General features: G+C 42.4%; 1 protein-coding gene across 11 annotated transcripts in view; it reads left to right on the top strand.

Annotated features, from left to right (window-relative positions):
- The window catches only part of CEP126 (centrosomal protein 126), a 58,113-nt gene extending 41,354 nt beyond the window's left edge, over positions 1 to 16,759 (top strand). For 5 of the 11 annotated variants that reach the window (XM_021381106.1, XM_021381112.1, XM_021381178.1 and 2 more), the window contains one exon: positions 1,332 to 3,087. The gene's annotated coding sequence lies outside the window, so the exon portion shown is untranslated. Of the gene's footprint in view, positions 1 to 983; positions 1,278 to 1,331; positions 3,088 to 5,256; positions 8,129 to 8,882; positions 8,921 to 11,968; positions 12,177 to 12,292; positions 12,525 to 14,515 lie in introns of those variants that run through there. The other 6 variants (XM_021381122.1, XM_021381133.1, XM_021381105.1 and 3 more) reach the window with 2 other exon arrangements.

The raw sequence follows: 22,128 nt of genomic DNA, 5'->3' as shown, positions 1-22,128 counted from the left end.
AGAGGAGAGGAGAGGAGAGGAGAGGAGAGGAGAGGAGAGGAGAGGAGAGGAGAGGAGAGGAGAGGGGGTCAAAATTGCCTTTCCTCCATTCTTCAGTGTCTGTTCATATTTAGTTTTTCCTACCAGTGTTGGGATGAGGCACTAAAAGATGCTGAATCTCTTTAAGCTTGCAGCTTGCAACCTTAGATAAATATGCCAGTAGTATGGATTATTGTCTGTTTTTTGATGGTCGTTGAAGATCTGTGCCATTAAGCAGAGTGAAATACAAGAAAATGTTTACTTCATATTCAGCAAAGAGTTTTGGTCAAAAAATAAATGAGAAAATTTAAAACTCTCTCCTTAAGTAAAAGTCTATTTCTACACTTCAAGATAAGGTTTTGAAACTAAATTCAGCTTAAGCAGATCAGCTGGAGCCTGTGTGGAAACGTATAGTTTCAGGTCCATTTAAATATTTTGGTCACGTCTTGCCAGTGGGAATTATTTCCCCTTCTGACTTCTCAGTTTAAAAGCAACAATTATTTGTGCTGCCTACTCAAGAGATCTGAGTTTCTGTTCTCAGCTGTAGGCAGAAGGTTGGGCGCTGGAGAACACGGCCTTCAGAGATCATAGGGTCGGTTTGCTGGAGTTATTTTCCCATAGTTACTCACGTTGTGCCACTGACCGCAGTATTTCTGGCCAGCCCATGCCCACAGTCCCCTTTGGAGACTAGGGCTGTAATTTGCTGAGGGAAGGATGGGTGCTCACACAGAGCTTTCACCATATTGCAGGCAGAACCAGGAGGCAGATCCCAGGTTGCCCTGGCTGAACCTTTCCTGGAGAGTGTTCTTGTAGCTTTGGTCCGATCAGAAATGAAAGGTGGCTTGGCTGACCAGAAACTGTATGTTTGGGTTAAGTGTTTAACGGCCTGCATTCAGTGGAGATGGAGAGTGACACTGGGATGTTCTAGGCAGCTTAAGTCTTTCTTCTTTCCCTTGGGCTGTTAGAAAGCTGGATGAAAACATGCACGCAGTTCTGTCCTTCACACCTCTCAGAAGTGCTGCACCATCTGGAGCCTGTGGTTCGGTCCCTCTCTGGCGGACGGAGCTCTCCAGAAGAGATCTCCTTTCTGAAGCAGAATGTGCTGTAAGGGCCTGTGAGATGGCACCATCTTCATTCACAATATGCTTTTGCAGGCACAACTGAACCTTCCAGTTCAGTGATCTTATTTATGTATGTGGGGTTATTTCCTGGAGGGATGGATGTGTATATGACATGCATAAATAAATTCTTAATCCTCAGTAGCTAGCGCTGCTTGTGAGAGAGATGATAACTTTTTTCCCTCTTCTCTTTAGATTGCAGGATGTGGCATGTGATTAATGCTTGCTTCTGTGCTGTTGCTGCACAAATACCCCGCTGGACGGGAGGAGGGGATCTGTCTTCATTGGAGGGGATTTTGTAGACCAAATATGGCCCAAGCCTGTTTGATAGCTCTCTCATAAATGAAACGATGACAATCCTCTTGTGACTAGGAAACATTCCAGAGCCAGGGTGTAGGGTTACACAATGGTACAGTGTCTTGCCCCTGATTTATAATTTGAGAAGCAGATTGCGTTCAGACAGAATGTGAGTTGAACAATGAAGTTTCTAGTCCTGATCTCATTAACAGAGATTTATACCAAGAGGCTATTGTATCTTGTTCTTGTGGTTTGCCATGCCAGCAAGCGTTCATAAAGTTATTTAAAAAAAAAAAAGAAAGCTTCTGTCACACAGTTGGGTCAGACAGTTCTCAGGAAAATATCTAGTCAAATATAAAGTGGTCCCAACCTGCACTTACTATGGCTTAGTTCTGGCCTTAATAAGACTCAGCATGATTACTGGATCAAATGTCACGCTCAAGCTCATTTGATTTAAAGATTTGCGGAGACACAGCTTAAAATACCTTTTCACATATTTATATTGCTCCATGGTTGAGTCACTCTAAGATGGCTTATTATTTGCAAACTATACGTAACCACTGAAAGAATTTTCCCCCCGTGCAGAAGACGCAATACGGGTAAAATAACAGTAACACCCTGCCCACAGTTCCCAGAGCCCCTGTGCTAAACGACACAGGCCCGGGACCGCTCTGAGCCAACATTCTGCACGCAGAAGAAGACGCCCAGCACGTTAATTAATGCACCAATATTGCTGCCAGGCAATTTGGCCCAAGCATCAGTGGGAAGAAAGCTGAGAGCCTACTCCCTGTCGTGCTCAGCCCGGCCCGGCCATGGGGCAGGCTGCAGTGCAGGGCCTGCGGCTGCTCAGCTCCTTAGCAGGGCTGTACAGCACAGTGAGGGCCCGCACGGCTCCTGGGGATGAAAGCATGGCCTGGCTGGAGCTCAGGAGCGGTCACAGTAAGTAGGTGCCACCCAGCCGACAGCACGGCTCTTTCATCCCGCTGTGAAACATGGGCCACAGTGCATCATTAGCAAGGCACACAGCTTTGCAGCTCCACCTGCACAGCTTGCCATGCTGCCACAGATATAAATAAGCGGGCGCTGCCGTCGGCCTGTCCTTCACAGTCCTGACGCACACTGAGAGCTGAAGAGTGCTTCTGTGAGCCACGTCCTCCCCGACAGCTGACAGCCGTGTTGGACATGCAGCCTCCCAAAGCCAGATTCTGTGGCTGGTTTACACACGTTGAACAGCTGAGAGCCGACGAGTGCACAAAAAACAGCGGGCAAACCTTCAGATGGCAGCCAGCTCCACGTCATGGCAAAGTGCTGCTCACTGGCACCTACTGCACAAAGAGCAGGGCCAGCCCCGCCGTGTGCAGAGGAGCACTGTGCCGTGCTGGGCGGGGGAGCTGATGTTGGGAATGCCGACAGCTACATCTGTGCTATGGGCAATTCGTACTGTAAAAACAGGGCACATTTCCTGCCAGCAAAGGTTCGACAGCTGAGTCTGCACATGCTGAATCAACAACAGAGAACACCCTCATGTCCCGCTGCAAGAACTGTGGCTGGATCTCCCTTCTGGTCCGTCCCCTCTGCTTGACCTCCAGCTACAGATCAGAAGAAATAGCGCAGCACCCTCACAATAAAATCCTGGCCTAAGTCTTGTACAGAAGAGTTGCGCAGTATTTGTGATTTTATTTTGTAAATAGGTTTTGAAGTGGGTTCAGGTTATCTCAGCTTCAGACCGTTTCCCTTTGCTCTCTGCTGAGCCCAGGGAAATAGGAACGTCCTGCTCACTTCTTCTGTGCTATTCATTGTTTTGCAAGCTTTTTCCAAAAGGGTTCAGACTGTACTGCAATAGCTGCATTTCTATCTTGCTAATGACTTGTCACTGAATGCCAGACAGCCCAAATATGGAATAATCAGGACAGCAATGGATGACATTTTCTAGGCAATATGTGAATGATAAGCTTTAACTAACTTTGGCAGTCTTCAGCTTAATCCCTGCCTTTTTTCCTTTGGTGTTAAGTGACAGAAAAATGTGCAGTGTTCTTTCTCTTTTCCTCCCTTTCTTTATCTCCCACAGCAGCCACGCTTCTCATAAATCTTATTTCCCATCAAAGAAGTTCTGTTTTACAACTTTCCTATCCAAGTGCAGTTTTTTTTCCAGCATTTTATGCCTCTGTTAGTACAAGAAGCTGGAAGAGACAACCCAGGGAGTTTGTTCTACTCCAGCTACGAAAGCTCTGTCACAGCACCACAATCCAACAAGACAATGCTTGAAGCAACGAATCCTTTGTTAAGCCTTTGCGAGCAAAGCCATTTTCAGCTGCCCTCTGTGTTTCCCTTCTTGGAAACCTTTCTCAGTGCCTTTCACACCTTCCCACTGCAGTACCTCCAGCAGCATCACCCAGCCCTGCCTCCAAAAACCACACTTCTGTTCCTGAGGACCCAGACCCGGAGTGGAGTCCCTCCAATTTGAAATTGAACTCCACATGGGAGATCCTTAAATCTTATTTTGTATTCACGCTCTCCATCAAAATGAGAAAAGAGCTGTGTGATTGAATCCATGCATTTTGATTTTGAAAAACTTAAACACAACAGAAAGAATCCTGTTGATAACAGCAGATCACAATCAGAGAGCTTCGTGACAAACTCACTGCCTGAGAAGTAGCTCCAACCACTGAGCCCTGACACCAAAGGCACCCCCTCCCCAGCCCTGGCCTTGCTCTGACTCATGCTCCATGTTACCTGCATCTCTTAGATGTGCTTTAAAGGTACCTCAGGTACAGCCCTCATCTGCTCATCCTCCCCATCTCTGGAGATCTGTGTCCCCATGGCAGGATGCACAGCCTGCCCACGCTCAGCCCCACGTGGCAGCCCAGGACACCTAACTCAGTGCTTGGGGCTGGGAATGGAGGTGCCTTGGAGCTCTGAATCAGTAGCCTTGCCATGGGTAATACTGGAAATAAAACATATTTTAGCAGTGCTGTCTGCCTAGCTATCCCCAAGTGATATCAGATGGGATATTCAGAAAAGAGGTGCATAAAAAAATGCACATTTGCAAAAGGGAATGCCCCTGCATGTTCACAATACCCACTCACCTTCCCCTCTTCACGGGGACCCAGTGGCTGTTTCATCCTTCTGGCCTCCAGCAACAGGAAAGGAGAAACTTGGCAGTGCAATGAGCAGTGCACACAGACCCCTTCCAACCATGAACCCACACCCGGCACTGTACGTCAAGACTGTGGCTACACAGATTAATACCTTGAGGATTTCTGATTGCAGTTAAAATAAGCTTTTGTTTTTACTTTAGGCCTATACCTTTTGTTGTTGGTTTTTTTCCCCTTTCTCTGTTATTGTCTTTAAATCCATTGCCACATCAGCGCCTAAGGAGAATGGCTACAGGGCAGAGAGTTCTGGCTGTAAGCTCAGGCAGGGAGGGGTGGAAGAGGAGGAGGAGGAGTTGCAAACTGAGCTCAGGATGGGCAGCATCACTCCGGGGAGACCCTGCAGCAAGGTGCAGAGTTTGCTGAAAGCCATTTTTAATTGGCACTTCGGGCACACATTGTAATTTCAACAGCCAGATCTACTGAACTGCATCCAGAACAGCTGTGGGCTAAGTGTATTACTTTATTCACTGCGTAGGGTCTGATGCAACTGTCCTTCACGCGTACTAGCTCGAGGGGTTGTGTTGTCCCTAGCTTTATGCTGCTTTTCGTTGTCATTTATAGCAGACTCAGACTCATGTCTTCTCGCACCCGATTCCTGAGAATGGCCACAGGGTACATATTGCTTCAGATATTTGGTAGAAATGTAATCGCACAGGTTTGCATTATAGCAGCACAAATGATGAGAACACCGCTGGGACAAAGTTTGCCTGGATAACACATGGAAAGTTATGCTGAAAGTATTTTGAGAGCAGCTCATTTCCATTCTTCACTCAATACAAAAAAACACTGAGACCAGTTTGAAGTTGTTCTGCTTCTGCCAGTCGCAAAGCAACAGAGATCCCGTACAGAAGAAAGCCCCCACACGTCAGTGAAAACCCAAGAGCAGAACAGTGGGAAGGAACACCCGTACCACCTCTCTGCAGAAGGCATCAAGGTATATTTTCTGAGTTTCCATCTGCGCTCGGTTATTCCAACAAGAACAGAAAATGGTAAGATGCTTTTGCCTCTGTTTGCAAGTGGCCTTTTCTGATCGTGGCATTTGCACAAACAGGCTGCTCCAGCAAAGGGCTTTGCCCGGTCTCTATTCTTCATATCAAAGATTTTAAAAAGAAACTATACACAGGATAAAGTCTGTCACTTTGGAAGGGAGGAAGGAGATTACTGGGAGACGCTAAATCCAAGCAGACATTTGTTAAGTATGATTATATTCTAGAACAAATCAAGTGTAATAGATCAGATGCCATTTGGGGAATCAGATGTCACTGGCAACTCAGAATGCTGATAACTCAGAATGCGCTCATCACGGACTCCCAAAATGCTGAGAATCTAAGACTCCACAGACAGGGAGAGCATTATAGAAGCCATTTTGCTACTTTCTTATTTTATAAATATATATCTCTAACCGGCACAATCCCAAATCACTCCCTCACGCGTGTCAGGAATCTGGCCTTGACTCTGGTCCCTGTCACATACACATAGAAAGTTTCTGCTTTGATATGGTTTAATTTTTAGGCAGTCTTTTGTGGAGCCAGGAGTTGGACTTGATGTTCCTTGTGGGTCCCTTCCAGCTCAGGTATTCTATGATTTTATGATACGTAATATGTATTGTCATGTATATACTATATTGTTTGCATACAATTGTATTATTGGGTGTTTGGCCAGATGACCTTTAATGGTCCCTTCCAATTCCAACAATTCTATGATAATATGTAGCTAATAATACTAATATTATACTAATTTATACTAATAAAAAATAAGTTAAAGACATTTTTATATTGATGTTCTCTACAAAACGAGGAGCAGAAAAAAGCACCTTTGAGTTTTGTGGTGAAATTACTTTTCTTTGGAATGCAAAAGCCAGAAGATGCTGCAGAGCAATTTCATTTGGCTTTTGTGATATCAATAGAAATCCAAATTCAAGACAAATACATTGCCAAGAAATCATTAAATTAAGTGTTTGCTGTTTGTTTTTCCTTTTGGAAGTAGAGACGGTGGAATAAAGTATTCAACATACTGAAAGGAATAATTTTTTGTCAGTATTACAATATTTGAAGGCTTTAAAAGGTACTTTCAGAAGTATTTAGTGACATCTGAAGCGACAGGGTAAAAAAGTTCCCATTTATTTTAATGGAAATTGGGTGTCCACATTTTTCTGAAAGATGTGAAATCTCAGGTATGATTATAAACCAAGTACAAACACAGCATTTGAACAGAGCCTTTCCTTAAAAGGAGCAATGAACACACAGAGCAGGCGGCAGCAGATCAAGGTGAATCCAAAGGAAATACGCACGGTTCAGTTCCTCAATACTGAAGTGAAAATCCTTTGCAGAAATCATATAGAAGGGACTTTAAAAACAAAATAATTCTTAAATCTCTGAAGATTTTCCCTGCCTCCACGGGTCAAAATTCTCCTTCCAAGGTTTGTGGCTGCCAGCCTTCGCACTTAAAGACCTGACCAGTCCTATCAATTTAGCTTGGCGCGGCATGTAACATCTGGCCCATAATTAATACAGCATTTTAAAATCCTTCAGGAACTATTAAACACATTAAACGCAAGGTATATTAAACTTAATGAGTGAAAAAGTTACTTTTTTTTCTGTGGAAGAGAAAAACTGAAGAGTTAAAGATGTTGGAGTTATTCACGTACTTTAAAAAGCAGGAGCACTGTATTTCACATCTCTTGCTGTTCCTCAGATCTCTTTTGTCATTAATCAGACAGCACTTGCACATTAGCAAGCGGGGTATCAGATGGCCCTTCTGTGCTTATTCATTTCCTATAAGGAATGTAAGTCCTGCAGTCGCTCATGTTTCCTTTGGCAGCTGAGTAGCTGGAGGTTTAGCATGCAGTAAATCTGCAGCCGTGGCAGAGGCACAGTCCCACCAGGCCCGTGGCCACTTGTTTGCCATGTGCTGAGCACGGAGACCCCACGCTGCCCCCCAAGCCACCATGTGTCACCTTCATCCCTGTGAGATCTGCACCCGCTGCCTGGCCACCATGGTGGGGCTGAACGCAAGCTGAGAGCTACCCCGTGGTGTCCTAGGTACGGATTTATTTAGAAAGTTGGAAGAAAATGTTAAAAAATAGAATGAGGAATTAGAAGTTTCATATGTCTCTTCTAGATGTGTAGAAATGGTGGGGGTGAGGATTGCCCCTCTTCCTTTGTAGCTGCTGGAGAGAAATGGGCACTTTTAAGGCACAGTTCATCTGCCCCCAAGGTCTCTATCTAAAACAGGTCCAAGGAATCGGTACCTAAAACTTTCATTTCATTAGAACTGTTCATTTCTAATTGCTTGAAAGAGACCGGCTCAGGTATAAGCACTGTGTAGACATTTGAAGGTAGATAGCATGAACACCATTGCAGGCAGACCCAGAAGAGGTCTACTGACCTCTTTTTCATTTGGCATACTGTTGTTTTTTTCCCACTAGATTTCAAGCCTAGATGGCTGAAGTTAGCTCCAAGGAGATGTATAACATGAGAATTTGATTATCACCAGTGTCTCCTGCAGCATATCCTGGCCAAACTGCTCATGTCCCTACAGGTACGACTTTCTTCACTTGCAATGAACGCAATGAATGCTCCTTTATTCAAGTAACTGAAAATTAGCATTTCCACAAGTATATAAAAAAGTGTGCTTCCAAACCTAAACTGAGGCTGAAATCTCTGCATCCTAATTCCTAAAATGTTTGGTGCCACTGGTACTCTTGGTGTACAGATGCTGAGCTAACTCTGACAGGAGTTTATTTATAGCTCTGTCAGTAAATAAAATAGGCCAGAGCCAATTCTCCAGCTCCAAAAGTGAGTGGCATGCTACTGCTTGCAGCAACACAGCCAAAAGCTCTTTCCCATCTCAAGCAGGGAGCTGTGTTCATACTGCTTTTGGGAGAAGTCCCAGGGCTGTGTCAGGCTCTTAGCTGGGCTTGCACATCGTATGGGAGATCTAGCCTGGGCCAGGGACTGTGCTGTCACTTAAACTGTATGCACAGCTTGGTGCCTAAACTCACCCCCAGTGTAGCTGCAGAGTTGGTTTAAGAGTCTGTTAAAACACATTGGCTCAGGCATAGTGCCATGTGAATGCGAGTTGTCTTCCATCAGGCAGCCAGGTGATACGCCCCTGTACCTAGAACATGGTTTAAACTGCAACAAAGATAATCTGGCCGTGGAATTGGACAATTGGCTGTACTTTCAATATTGTCTCACACTGTGAACATAGCTGGGGAAGAGAATATATTACGGTAGCAAGCTGAATATTAAACTGGAGTAGAATTTCAATATTACCTCTTCTTATTTTCTAGGCTCAGTCTTTCAACGCAGAATGTTCAGTGTTATCTAAGTAAGTTTCGCAATTCAGTCGGACCAACTCTGCTATAAAGTTCTGAGTTACTCTAGATGGAAGATTTAAAATAGGAAAAAAGCTATTTCAAATGTAGTGAACAAAAGATACACCTGTACTATCATGTTGGTGAGTGCTAGTTGTGCCCAAGTCTTCTCTCCGGAATGCCCACACTGCTGAAGTGTTAGTTCACCCTCAAGCTCCACTCTGGAGCAAGCTCAGTTATTTTGGGCTGGGAAGCAGCAGCTATAAGATGCTGTGTGCCAGTGTCCCATCCCACATGGCATGAAGGTAGAGGCTGAGCGTGACTCATGTCCGATTTGGCTACGTAGAGATGGGAGGTGGGTACGTCTGTGTGCATGCATACATGCAGAAGGGGTAACCGGCCCTTGGGTGCAGCCAGGAACAGTTGTACCAAGGTACACTGTGATCCTGGGAAGAAGTGCTGCAGTAGAGTTCATCACAATCCATGATTGCTGTGACCATGATCTGGAGAAGCAGTTCTCTGATTTGCTTCATAGACATGAATATTACTGCAAATACCAGCGAGGAACACTCTTTCTACACTTACTCCTATAGAATCACACATCTGAAGGGTTCATCGTCACAAGCGGTCTGCTTGTTGCATACAAGTATTCACAGCAACTGGATGTTTTTTTCTTTAGTACATATCTATACTACTAAATGAATGAGGACCAAGTAATGAACTCAGGCATCCGCACTTATTGTCATACTACTTAATAGTTAGTGCTCTCCTTCACTCTGTTTTGGGTCACTCCAGTTTTCATTAAGAGATGTCAGTTCCAGAGGGAGTTGACCCTGCAGAGTATGGCCGCAAGCCAGTCAGTGCTATTCAGCCCCAAGGCTTGAATCAACTCAGCAGTATAAACACAGCCAAACGGTCTGTGTGTTCAGTGAGATGAAAAGGAGCAAACAATTCTAATTCCATTTAACACCAGTTTAGGGCTCCCAACACTGCCTTCCCCACAAATGACTCTGTTGTATTGTCTAGCTAAGGGCTTTTGTCCAAAGATAGGACAAGAGCCTGAGAACACTGTTTGTCCTGATAATGTTCCAAGGATAGTTCAGGTTTACAATCAGTGCTTCCCTGGGAGGTATTCAACATGTTAATATTGGCAAAATAAAAGTCAGGAATGAGAAAGACATTCAAAATAAACAGCACCTCAGAAAGAGCATTCACTTTAATTTTATATTTATTTTTGACCAGGGGGAAAGAGGTAGAGCTTGCCAACCTGTTAAGTTGCATGCTAACTGCATAACAAATGGAAATAAGTTAACTTTGACTATGTCTGTAGTTTCATGCAGGGACTAGATGTCAATGCATTTGAAGATTCTTTTTTAGCACTTCTATAAGAGGGCCATCCTACAAACCTAACATGATCTTCAGTACTTCCAACGTAATGAAACTTACCTTAGAGCCAGATGATATGCCAGCATTGCAGATCACAGGGTATTTGAACATATATATGACAAATATGAGGATATAAAATATAGGTATAAAAATTGCTTGCTGAGATTCATTGTTTATTCCTTGAACGCTTTGCTATTCATTTATTAAAACTGAATGGATGTTCTAAATCTAACTTTTAAAAGTATGTTCTTAAAAATTATATATTGAGATCGAAAATTTAATTATGCACCAATAAGATGTATCTGCATAAGAAGATATTCACATCTGAATGAATGAAAGGCAGAACTCCAATAACTGTAGTGGCAATAACATCTGAAACATTTTCAGGGACCACAAATGAAGAAAATAAATGGTTAACAGGGAAAGAAAAGAGAAAAAAAAAAGGAGAAAGAAAAAAGAAAGAAGAAAAAAAGACTACTCCAAAAGAAACAAGTAAACAAGCAAACAAAAAACGTGAACAGAGCTTGTTCATGAATTAACTTAAATTTACCTTTCAAGAAAAAAAAAATCACCTTGCATTAAATGCCTGACTTGTCAGGCATAATAAGTTATGTTAGAAAAAATCTTTTGGAAAAATCTTTATAACTCTTCGCACTCATGGAATAGAAGAATGCATGTTTGCCTTATAAGCTTTCTAGAAAATTAAATAATGTTTTCTAAAATGTATGGAGATCTCCTGATAGAATTATGAAGCATCAGATTGTGTACCATTGTGAACACATTTAAAAGATGATTTTGTAAACTCTGGAGGGTAAGGGTTTATTAGGAGCACCTTATTCTTTCCCCGCTTGCTGTGTCCTGGCTACAGGCTTGAAAACCCTTAACACAACTCCTTCAGATTACCAATGCTTTTATTGTATGCACATGTCTGGCACTAATCTATTTTTTGGCAAGGGTCTCTTGGTCTATTGTATAAATAATTTCTCCAAATGTTATTTCCTTGTTTTCTTTTTTCCAAAATGTTCTTAATACCCAAACATTTAGCACTCTAGTCTAAATATTCTTCAACTGAACTACAACATGATTAGGAGGACAACTGCAGCTTTAGAGAAAATGGCAATGGTCCCATTGCCCTCTCTGGGAGCCAGACTGGGCACTGTAAATCGTGCACCCTACCAAAGGAAGAGAGCTGCCATCCTTCTGTCATTACTTCTGGTTTTGATAAGTTTGTAGGTTGAAACCTTTATTAGTCACTTCATAGATTAAGCTTTAGCAATGAGAATTTCAATTCAGAAACTGAAATACAGAATGCATTAAGAAAAACTGATTATCCATTCTTCACCATGTCAGCTGAACAGGAAGGACAATCTTGTCTTTTTTGCAGGGGAAGGAACTGATTGATTTTCACCAATTTTCATAGCATCTGGCTCAATTGTACTAGTTATTATTCCACGTAATTGTCATACATCACTGGAAACACTTTAGGAAAGCATTTGCATATCATTTTATTCAAATGATACTGTGCAGAATACCAAACAAGGGAGACTTACCTAGCCTGCATCTTAGAATGAGTTTGTAATTTCCTTATCAAGACAGTAGTGCCTTAGTAACTGAGCCGCAGGTACTTATTTGAAAGGCTATGAGGAAGCTCATTTCTTTTATACTGATTCTTTCAGAATGGAGTCAAAGTAAAGATGGGATTCATGCTCACGTACAAACTGCATAGTATGATTTGAAAGATCCAAGGAATGAAAGGAGAGGGAAGCACCAGGTGGGGAAGACAATGTAAGGACAGATTTCAGAAGAAATGTATGCATCTGCCTAATATACTATCCTGCTATAATCACTGTGGATCTGCAGCCCTTTTGTTAATTTGTTTTGCAGGTATAAATTTATTCTCACCAGATAAATTAACGAAGCAAACCAGTGTACATATCCTCGTATCTAATTGGCACCTGTAGACAAAGTTGTTAGCTCTCTCATTTGTTTTCTTTCCACAGGACATGCACAAGATTTAGGCCAGGCATTTCACATCTGTAAGTCAGAGATCCGCACACCTTGCAGACTTGGACCTGCCTCTGGGCAGAGGAATAGTTTCATTCAGCATGGTTTCTGAGGCGTGCTACTACCATGAGACCACTATTTAATACTGCATAGCAAATCAAACTGCAGCTTAGAATAGCAAATGGAGAAAACAAACAACAACTGTTCCAGGAGGAGGAGTCCGTAAAGGTAATGTAGCAATCACATTCTCTGATATGTTCTTTTATTCTGTTGTATAACTAGAGGTTTTCGGTAAGCCGGCTTTTATTAGATAATTCCAATTTGTACAAACCAAGATCAACTTCAACAAAACTCATGCAGAGCTCTGAATAAAAACCCTCTTAGTTTCCTGCAACCAAGAAAACACTGCTTGGCAGGACAATCAGGAGCTTGAGCTTCCCTGGCCTGTGAATTCAAAATAGATCTACTGTGAAGATATATATGGATTTCTAGACTCTATATTGTGGTTCCCAGAGCCTAAACTTTCTAACTCTAATGAGGGCTTCACCCTGACACTGAGGATCAAATCTGGACACCTGGGGATCCCCAACATAATCTGTGGAACCCAGGTTTTAGACTTTCAGCTCTTCAGTGGGAGACTCCATGGAATGTCATGACATGGAGTTTTCCTGATTACTAGAAACTTTGCGGATATCTCCAACCCTGGTAACAAAGACCCAAATTCATGCAACAGGGGAGACGTAACCACATAATTCCCAGAAGTCCAACTAGAATCACAGAATTGTAGGGATTGGAAGGGACCTCTGGAGATCACCTAGTCCAACCCACTGCTAAAGCAGGCTCCCTACAGTGGGTTACACAGGAAAGCATCCAGGTGAGTTTTGAATGGGAGACACCACAACCTCTCTGGGCAGCTTGTTCCACCCTCAAAATAAATAAGTTTTTCCTCATGTTCAAATGGAACTTCCCGTGTTCCAGTTTGTGCCCGTTGCCCCTTGCCCTGTCGCTGTACACCACTGAAAAAAGCCTGCCCCCCAAATGGCCATTTTTTCTGCAAAATGCACAGTCTGTAGAAAGTTTCTTCTGTGGGAAATGTAGAAATGTCAAGATTTTGTTCAAACTAGGTGATGGTTCTGTTTTGACAGCAGCAGTGTTTCCTAAATTGACCCTATACTTGTTGACTTCAGGCTGTGCTGCCCTAATGCATCCAAAACAGATATCTCACTCTTCAATTAGTCCTGATTGCTACAGCCTGTCTCCTAAGTTGTGTAGAATAACAAGAAGCTTTTGCTTCAGACATTTACATGGGTGCCTGTCTGTTCCCAAGTGTTTATTAACCCTAGATCTCTAGACTTACTTGTCTGTCCTAGGGTTGAATTTGCAGAGGTGAACAAGGACAGTCACAGTGCCTGATGAAACTCAATATTGCCAACTCTGGCAGAATCTTAATTTCACTTTGTGCAGATTAATTTCCATGCAATACCTCTCGTCCTCCCACTTTTTCATGACATAAGGCACTGGCATTACCTTTGAAAAAAAAGTCTTAGCTGAAATTCTATTGGCTGCTGTGGAAGTCATAATTGTGGAGGAAAACAGCAAAATATTTGGAAAATTTCACAAGAAAATAAAGATTTGTCCTCCCCCCAAAGGTGGGAGGGTTGTATTTTCTTTATTTTTATGTACAAGCCTACAACAACCTTAATCTTGACTTTGTGGAATAGTTAAATACCTGTTCTACACCTAAATATGGTCAAAATCCACTGCACTGACTTTTCTCCTTTATTTGTCTTCTGAGTGTGATTCAGTAAGTACTCCTTGCAGACAGAATCCTGAACAAACCAAGACAGCCAGTGTCTGCATTGCCTTTACCCTTTCATCTGTGCAGGTAAAGCTGGACTTTACCCATAGCTGAAATATGTATCATTCCATCCCTTTTATAAATTCCAGATCAGAGAGCAGTAAAGCACTAATCTCCATTAGTGTTGCTGTTAAAATCATCTCTCTTTGAATAAAAGTGTAATACTTGTTGGGTTAAAGATCATAGGAATTAATCTAAAATTAGTGGCCAGGATGTTCTACTGAAATCAGGGAGACTTCAATTCAAAGGCACATCTGTTCTCATAACTCATATGAAATTTCTCCTTTTGTCAAGTGCTGTTTTAGCTAGTTTAGATGGCTTTTCTGGGGGGAGTTTCTCTGTAACTGTTTTTATTTTGCAGCAGTAGACCAAACATGTAACCAAGAATCTGGACCTTGATAGGCATCTCAGCCCAACAACGCTACCTTCTGTGTCCTTTGTGGATCTAGTGCTAAGTGGTCACACTGGCAACTGACTCCAGTTCTTCAAAGCCCAGAAGATGCAATTCATAGTGAAGCCTGTCGTTCCCTCTCCTTCCTATGAAGAAAAGAATAGAATAGATTTCCTCACACCATCAGAAACAATAGCAAGAAAAAAAAAATCTGCATAGGAATTTAGACTAAATAACTTAAAATAAAACCCCAAGCATAAGGCATTTTATAAAGGTCAAAGAACAAGTACTGCAGTTCAGCGAAGATCTAACCATTTTAGTAAACAGAACTGAAAACAGAGCTGTTTTTCCACCCTCCCAGTCTGTTTGAGGGTTTAGAGTGCCAGCTTCTCAGATGGCCTAGGTTAAGATTCATGATTCTGTAATGAAGGATGCTTGTCTGAGTGGAAGATGACATTTGGGTACCTTATTTTCTAACACTTTCTAAACTTTGTTTAAACAGTATAAACAGTAGACAAAGGAAACTGGATTTTGCAATAAAAGCTATTTTTATGAAAGCAAAACAGTCACATGACCTCTTACCCAGCTTTTAAAAGAGCAATAGAACTTGCTTTGCCTGCCAGCCCCGAAAAAGTCTGAAATTAATGTCAAAGATGGAGGTCTTGTTAGGCTACAGTGCTACATTCCAAATCTTACATATTTATAGCTTTCCCCATTGCCATACCCTCTTGATGAGAAAAAAAAAATGCTTAACCCTTCATAGGCTTTGACTTTTATGGTATCTGAAATCCCTCTGATTTCTCACTAGGTAAATTTTTCAAAGCAAAGAAGGCTCCGTACATGAGACATATTTGTAAATACTGAGCTCCCATACACTGGAGAGAAATCCAGGTCCCTGTGAGTACTTAAGCATGCTGATTTCATACCATCCATGCCAAACTACACTGAGATTTGTCATTGAGTACCTCTGCCAGTGCAAAAACAATATTGTAAGCAAGCCCTTGGTCGTTGCTTGCTAATTTCAACACATATCAATTTATCCTAAGTCACACTACAAATATTTTTTCTAAACATGTCCCACTGGAAAACCACACTCATTTTCCTTTTGAAATGAAGCTTTCCTTTTTCCTCATTGAAGCATTTCGTGAGCTCCTCAAATGTGGCATCACTCCCTGCTCACCTTTCAGTGCTAACTGAATTTCGTATTTGATAATCCAAAAACGGAACCCCTAAAAAATCCCATCCAACAGAAAGCCAAGGAGTATCAATGTAAATAATGTAACAAAATAACTACCAAATGAGAATACAGTACTAATGTTTTCATAGCTCATTTTTAATTCAGTAGTCAAATATAACAAATGCAAAAATAATCCTCTTACATATGAGTATAATAGTATCAAATATAGTCCCTTCCAGAGAAGAAAAAAGTGGTGAAAAAGATAGTGGTCATATTTCTGCTCACTATTGTTAATGAAAACCAACAACTGTCTGAATTTGGTACGTACAGTGAAGAGCTATAAAACACAAATGCTATGGTGCATAAAATGGCACCAGTTGCAAAGATTCCTGAGGGTGAGTGAGAGGAGAAGGGACCAAGAAACCCAAGGTGAGGTACTCCTTCCCAGCTGTGGGAGGGAGCAAGGGCAAGTAACAGGATCTGGGATCCTGCAGAAAACTGTTATTGCTCATAAGTATGGCAGGGTGGGGCTAAGCTAAGTGGGATGTACAGAATACTGGTGGGGGAATGTAATAGTCTTCTGCCCTTCACCAAGAGTATAAGTGGAGAATATGGTTACAGAGCTGAGAAGAAATTTAAATACATTTGCAGCAGGAGGTACAGGTGACAGGTGTGCTTTATTTCAGCCACCCAGCCAGCAGAAATTCATCCCTGAACCTTCACATTAGGGTGTTTGGTAAATGTACATTAGGCATCACATGTTCAATAGAACTCAGGTATTGAGTTATGGATGCTTTTTAGCTCACCATTTGGTAAACATTTTATCAACTGAATAAGTGTGTAAACCGTAAAGACAGTACTAATTTGAAACTCAATTCAGGTGCCTACACATGGGCATCTAGTTCCTTCTGAGATGTCAATGGTTTACGGGCATTCAGCCCGGTTCCGTGACGAATGGGATGGGGGACCCGTGGACCCACATCCCGGGAAAGGGAAAAGGGAAAAAAAGGGTAAGGAGATGGGCCTGAGAGCAAAAACAGCGGCAACAATCTGAGGAGAAACAAACAAATTTACTAAATAAGATATCGGAATGCAAAACAACACACTATAATACAATATAATTACTATTTAAGCTAATAAATCCAAGAAAATGAGAGAGAATGTCCAAAAATCAAAGTAGGCCTTACTCTAATACCGACGGTGAAATGGCTGGGGAGCGAGATGCTGCCGTGATGAGAGACGGGCGGAAAAGAAAGAGCAAGGTCTTGTGATCTGCGAGTTTTTATCTTTCCCTCTGGCCGGAAAACGGTAACAGGGTCGCAAAGTCCCCTGGGGAATGTAGCAGTCCTTCTCTTCTGAGAACCAGGTACATTACATTACATGATGTTATGATGTGGAATACCAATAACCAAAAATCAGAAAAAAAAATAAAAATAAAAATAAAAATAAAAATAAAAATAAAAATAAAAATAAAAATAAAAATAAAAATAAAAATAAAAATAAAAATAAAAAAAGCAGTTTCTCTTTATGAATTGGCAGATAGATTGGAATCATAGAATCATAGAATTGCTTAGGTTGGAAAAGACCTTCAAGATCATCAAGTCCACCCGCAACCTAACCATACTACCCTAACAACCCACCACTAAATCATGTCCCTGAGCACCACATCCAAACGGTTTTTGAACACATTCAGGGATGGTGACTCAACCACCTCCCTGAGGAGCCTATTCCAGTGCTTAACAACCCTTTCTGGAAATAAGTTTTTCCTGATGTCCAACCTAAACCTCCCCTGGCACAACTTGAGGCCATTTTCCCTCGTCCTGTCACCTGTCACCAGTGAGAAGAGACCAGCCCCGCTCTCGCTGCAATCACCTTTCAGGTATTTGAAGAGAGCAATAAGGTCTCCCCGCAGCCTCCTCTTCCCCAGACTAAACAGCCCCAGTTCTTTCAGTTTCTCCTTGTAGGGCCTGTTCTCCAAGCCCTTCACAAGCCTTGCTGCCCTTCTTTGGACCTGCTCCAGCACCTCAATGTCCTTTCCGTATTGAGGCACCCAAACTGAACACAGTACTCAAGGTGGGGCCTCACCAGTGCCAAGTACAGAGGCAGGATTACTTCCCTATTCCTGCTCACCACACCATTCCTGATCCAAGCCAGGATGCCATTGGCCTTCTTGGCCACCTGGGCACACTGCTGGCTCATATTCAGCTGACAGTCCATCAGTACACCAAGGTCCCTTTGCGTCAGGCAGCTTTCCAGCCACTCCTCCCTAAGCCTGTAGGGTTGCCTGGGGTTGTTGTGACCAAAGTGTTGGACCCGACACTTGGCCCTATTGAAACTCATATGGTTTACCTTGATCCATCGATCCAGTCTATCCAAGTCTCTCTGTAAAGCCTTTCTACCCTCCAGCAGATCAACACTGCCTCCCAGCTTGGTGTCATCTGCAAACTTACTGAGGGTGCACTCAATCCCCTCATCAAGATCATTAATAAAGATATTTAATAGAAGCAGCCCCAGTTCTGAGCCCTGGGGGACACCGCTTGTGACTGGCCACCAACTGGACTTAACTCCATTGACCACAACTCTTTGGGCCCAGCCATCCAGCCAGTGTTTCACCCAGCAGAGAGTATGCCCATCCAAACCATAGGCAGCCAGGTTCTCCACAAGGATGTTGTGGAGGACAGTGTCAAAGGCTTTACTGAAGTCCAGGGAGACCACATTGACAGCCTTTCCTTCATCCAGTAAGCGGGTCACCATGTCATAGAACAAAATCAAGTTTGTCAAACAGGATCTACCATTCATAAACCCATGCTGACTGGGCCTCATCCCCTAGTTGACCTTTAATTGATCCATGATGGCTCCCGAGATTATCTATTCCATAAAGAAGACTCACCATTAGACTCAGCCCTTAGCTGCCCTTCCAGAAAATTAGAAAAGAAGTATCTGGGGCAATCTGAAAGATTCCCTCGGCATCTGAAATGTCTCTTTGTGTAATTAAATTGAGATTTTGACCTCCCTAGAAGATAATGGAAGCTTTGTTGACCTCGAAATATTTACAGACACCTCAAATTATGCCGTTAATGCTGATATCTCCAGGTATCAGCTCTCACCTCTAGGTCTAGTGTGATTTGAAATGCCCTCCCTACCTCCAGCCATAAGACTGGAGGAGCTCAAGTCTCCTGTAGGTCTTGTGTCATATCTGACAGCCCAATGAAGATATTCCTTGAGGAATCAGGCAACTGAGTCAAGCTTCCAGCATCCAAAACTTCACTCATTCCTACAAATAACAAAAATCTAGTCAGGATCAATAAGAAAAGTTAAAAGCAGTACTACTAAAGAGTTTGCATGTCTTAATACAAGATTACTTCCATAATTCTTATTAGCCAAACAGTCACTGGATAATAGTGATAGTCTTTGGCACTTGGACAGGCCCTCAAGTTGTCCCCTCTCTGCTAAGAGCATTAACCAAGAAGTTATAGAGACAAATTCATGTTTGTGTTCTCTAACTACTACAGTGAAACATTATTTTCTACATAGGGAAATAGTTTCTGAAATACAATTATCCAGATCCATTGTAATCTTTTATATGTAAACTGTATCTGAAAACTATGTATGTAAGCTCTATGTTTTTGGCTGGTATATCTGGAAGAATGGGGATATAACAATGACTTCTTAAAGCACTGGATGAATTTGATTTATGTAGTGCTTGAAAAGGGGAATAGCAGCTCAGTAATCCTTTTATCTTCAACTGAGTTTAAATGAAACTGTAAACCATATCTGATTTTAAAAAAAAAAAAAAAAAAAGGTGTTTAGACACCAGCCTTCAAGGGTGAGCTGGAAGGCAGTGAATTGCCAGGGAAGTAAATCAATTGTAAAAGAGGGATGAGACTTTAGTGCATGAACCCTCTCTGTTTCCTCCTTAGTTTTGGGAATCTGTCCCTTAGATAGGCCTGGATGGTCTCACATGCACCGACTTGAGTTTTCTGGGCCACACTTTAATTCTTATTAGGCATCTTCAGGCATCTCACTTTTCAAGGATCAAAAAAAATTAGGTATTGCAATGCCTGTTGCTTTGATGCCTAAACACACTTGTGGTATTTAGCCTCATATATTTTCTTTTACTACTTATCTCTAAACACTTTTTATGATGCAAATGGTAAATTTGCTATTTTGGGACTGCTTTTTGAATTAAGACTCAGACCAGGCTGCATTGCATGTATAAAGCAATACATCACAAGTCCTCTCAAAGCAAAAGTATGAATGGAGCAGTCACTTAAACACAGACTTGATTAAACTAAACAGGTAACATGGACAAATCTAGTGTAAACACAACTATCTCTTCACCCTGTCCTGTGTGCCAGCCAGCAGCAGGAGCAAGCAGCTTTGTAAAGGGGGATGAGCTGGGAGCTGAGGGTGGAGGTGAGGCCTGCAGAGCAGGGCCCTCCCCATGCTGCCCAGTCCCACAGCACCCCAGCCAGCACAGCAAAGCCAGTTCAGTGGCAGTGACTGGATTCAGCCATGAGTTCAGATCACCAGACAAGTCCGTAGTGATGAGATACGTTGGGTCTGAGGTCAGTCTTGGGATGGCTGTTGTTCACAAGCACATGGTCCACACAGATCCAGCAAAGAGAAAGGGCAAGAGCTGGAGCTGACATGGAAATCCAAAAACAAGAGGACTAGGCTCCCACTGAGACACCTCACAGCTGTGACTCACTCAGCTCTTCTGGAAGCTATCTGACCCAAGGTCACTACAGAGCTGGCCTTGAGTGCCAGCAGGCACACTGATGGGGCCAAGTGTTTGCCAAGTCTCTGCACCTCCCTCAGGGCCGTGACACTGTGATCCAGAAATAATATTAATTCTAGTAGCCGAGGTACTTCAGAGTTAAGAGCTGTGAGACTGGATCTTCTCATGCTGAGAAGTGCTGAGATGCAGATCTCCCTCTTTCTGGGTAGGAGCTCTGGTAACATGATATGAGGGTGGCCACCCTGAGCTCTTTGGCTGTGTTTCAGAAGAAAACCTGTGGGAGTAACCTACAAGCAGAGGTGTCGGTGCCTCCTTTTGTCTGAGGATCCAGAGCCTGGCCCTGGAGGGGACAGGGACTCCTGCCTTGCAGCCTTGCCTTACTAAAGAGCAGCAGATGGGGTGAGGGTAGAGGATAGGGGCAATTCAGGCATGCCATAATCTTTGCTATTTGCTAACTTACAGATATTTTTAGCTGTTTTCCTTGGTATTCAGCTCTTCCATCTCACTCACAAACTCGTGATTCTGAAGTTTTTATCAGTCCAAGCGGCTAGAACTGGATATTGATATCCCTGCTGATGCTGGAAGTCATCATTGCACATAGTGCTTCCTATTCCGTCCTTTCTCCTACTCTGAGCTATGATTCTGTGATTTCAGTACTGGAAAATCTAATTTATTTCACTATTGTATGATGATAATTATCCCTTTCCTCCTCTGCTTGGCTAATTAATGCAGCTTAACTATCCCTTCGTGATGCTGAAGACTTCTGCCAGCAGAGCAGGAGCTGCTGCTCAGGTTCTTTGCCACCCTGCCTGGAACCAGGTGTTGATCTGCCTCCAGCTGACCCTTGCCTCTAAGACTGATGCACTTAGCAAAGGTGCGGCAGGGACGATTCTCTGTAGTTAGATTTTTGTTTGCCATGGAAAAGCTCGTTTGTTTGCTTTCTTTTCTTTCAGGACCATAAAACTCTTCAAAATCATGTGTAAGTAAGCACATGAAAAACAATACTGAAAATAGATTTGGCAAAGAATGAGGTACTAGTATTGCTTAATAGAATACACTTACAGGACTTGATTCTGCAGCAGAAAAACATATTTTCCTCCTTCAAAATATCTTCCCTGAGACCATAAAATCCTTAACAGCATGAACTTAAAAAAAAAAAAAAGAAAGTTAAACTTTTATGTTTGAAAGAGTATTATGAGTACTAAAGGGTACTATGCCTGAGTTTCTACTGTGTGATATTGTCAATGACAGCACAGGAAAATGAGGTTAGTGTTCAAACTCAAAGTCTCAGACTAACTTTTACTATTGTAAACTGCTTAAAACTAGAAATGTTGAATTACAGATCTGCAACAGGTAGATTGCACAACATTAAAAACATCAGTTTCATAGTATAGATCATCCTGCCTTGATCCTCCTGAGCCAGTCCTCGAGTCCTTACTCATTTCCTTACTCCTGAATCATAAAAGCAGTTGAACACTCTTGATTTCAGTGAGGTTTAAGCATATGTTTGTTGATTTAACATTTTAATCAGAGAAAATTCCGAACAAAACTAGGAATTTTTTTTGCCCCTTTCCCTTTCCTTTCCTTTCCTTTCCTTTCCTTTCCTTTCCTTTCCTTTCCTTTCCTTTCCTTTCCTTTCCTTTCCTTTCCTTTCCTTTCCTTTCC

Source organism: Numida meleagris, chromosome 1 (assembly GCF_002078875.1).
Source record: "Numida meleagris isolate 19003 breed g44 Domestic line chromosome 1, NumMel1.0, whole genome shotgun sequence".
Taxonomy (NCBI): domain Eukaryota; kingdom Metazoa; phylum Chordata; class Aves; order Galliformes; family Numididae; genus Numida; species Numida meleagris.
This window is presented reverse-complemented; position numbering and strand designations above follow the sequence as displayed.